This window comes from Cyprinodon variegatus, unplaced genomic scaffold (assembly GCF_000732505.1).
Source record: "Cyprinodon variegatus isolate N-32 unplaced genomic scaffold, C_variegatus-1.0 Scaffold596, whole genome shotgun sequence".
Lineage (NCBI taxonomy): Eukaryota > Metazoa > Chordata > Actinopteri > Cyprinodontiformes > Cyprinodontidae > Cyprinodon > Cyprinodon variegatus.
Genome location: NW_015151049.1, coordinates 408,208 through 410,409, shown reverse-complemented (window position 1 = coordinate 410,409; position 2,202 = coordinate 408,208). Strand labels below are relative to the sequence as shown.

The 2,202-nt window shown below is 43.1% G+C and overlaps 1 protein-coding gene across 1 annotated transcript in view; it reads right to left on the bottom strand.

Moving 5' to 3' along the window:
• The window catches only part of sh3bgrl (SH3 domain binding glutamate-rich protein like), a 15,684-nt gene that overhangs the window by 4,504 nt on the left and 8,978 nt on the right, over window positions 1-2,202 (bottom strand). The gene's annotated exons all lie outside the window — the stretch shown is intronic.

The following is a 2,202-nucleotide window of genomic DNA, read 5'->3' as shown; positions in this document are numbered from 1 at the left end:
TCTGATTCATAATGTAAACATAATAATTGAACCCCCAACATGGCTGATTATTCATAATCCCTTTAAATAGAAATCATCTTAATGTTCTGCTGCATTTTGCACCATATTTATTTATTCTGCACTGAACCCTCCATATCAATACCTTTTACTCCAAGCCTTTAAACTGGTTTTCCTTTTTTCCCACACTGTCTACATTCTGATCACTGCTGCACTTTACATATGGAAATGTTTATTTCACTGCTGAGCTGCTCATTTACTGTTGAAAAGCTGTTTGCATTGAAAGTTTCTTTTGTTTACACTCTGTGTACAAGATGACAAAGTTTGTCTAACTCTAAGTTAGTCTCAGTTCCTATAGGTCAGGTGGATTTAGCATGAAGACAAACACCAAACCTCTCCACTGCATTTAGCTCTAGCCTCGGATCTGAACACCAATCCCAGGAGCCAGTACATGTTTTAGATGTTTCCCTGGTTCATCACACCTCAAGCAACTTTCTGACTTTGTAAAGAGGTAACTCCAACATGACTGAAGCGTTTTGGAGAAGAGAAAAACCTAAAACACTCAGAGGCCCTTAGAAGCTGGATTTACTCCTCCTGCCTTCATCTAACCTTCTGTTAGGCATCCAGCTCTGGCTGCTTCAGTTTATTGTCCTGCTAAAGCAGTGAATGTCGGACCTTAGCTGCCAGCAGCCCCCCACAGCAGGATGCTACCCCCGCTGTGTTTCAACACGGAAGGGTTTTCTACTGGAGAGGCTCTTTATATGCAGACCAGAAGGTTTCACCATCGTCTGATCTAAATCTATGAGGCAAGCTGTCCAAATATAAAATATAAAATCCAAATATATTACACTGAAGTTTGTGGTTCACCCAAAATAAAAGCATTCTAGAGGTTAGAGGCCAGCAGACATAGAGTTGCTTCATTTTCTGATTACCATAAAATGCTAAAAACAGATATAATAGCATTTGCATTCAACATCTATTTCCATCATAACGTACTTTTGTATCAGTTTCACCTTATTTACAAAAACTATAAACTTTTAATTGACTTCAGTTTGAATCCTTTATTCAAGATATTCTAAATACTTAAAGTCCAACTTAAATGAACGACCTTAACTTGGACAAACTTAACTAAGTTGCAGTCGTTGCCTGACGTTGGATCAGGCTTATCTCTGTGCTTTCAGTCTGGCTCCACATTGTTTTACATGTTAGCAAATATTCTGTATTTGATAAGTTGCACATATTTTCAGACCGTGTAGACGGTTAAAATTGTTGCTATGATCGGACTTTTTCATGTGGGTGTAAACCATTGAGCAGGAATTTCTCCGTCCCATCCAACATTAACACTTTATCCTCTCATGGACAAATTAGAAAGCAGGACTTTAATTCCAGAACTGGAAAAATGTGCAGCTTACTTGGCAGTAATGTGTCTCCGTATCTACTCTCTTTTAGCAAAGCTTCCTGTTTCATCTTTAACTGATAATGAAGACGTGTCCTTCCTTCTGTGTTCTTTCATCTGAAGCTCAGGCAGTGTGTGTGCTTTATATTATGTGTCATGAAGGTCCAATAGGCTCTCAGTGGGTGTGTGTGAGAAGGAGGATGGCCCTACAAGGCCAGACGGAAACAAGAGCTCCTCTGGGACTGGAGAGGAGGGAACTGGTCAAACATGAGCCAAATAAGGCCTTCTGCAAGGAGAAACCCACACATATCCACTCTGTGCTGCACACACTGCATTCACACACCTACAAGCAGCTTTAGTGCAAAACTCCCATCTGGAATGAACTTGTTGTCTCCCTGTCATGTGGCTCCTCCCAGTTTTACGGCTGCCGATGAAGACAGGTGGATTATCGAACCACCATCTGCTGAAACAACAGTGAAGCATGTAAACCAGGCCAGCAGATTAGCAGCAGCACAGTTGGAATCAGTGAATGGGCCAGAAAGGGCAAAGTCCCAAAAATCAGCCCCCCCCCGGCGGCTCCGGGAAGCAGTACGGGTTCATGCAGCTGAGCGGAACAGGCCTCTCCCACTTATACTTCAACAGACTCACATTGGTGTCGCCTCCAGAGCACAGACTGAAGGCCCATCGGACATAAGGAGCGGCCTTTGCTCCTGGATGTGAGCTCGCTCCATCGGACATAAGGAGCGGCCTTTGCTCCTGGATGTGAGCTCGCTCCATCGGACATAAGGAGCGGCCTTTGCTCCTGGATG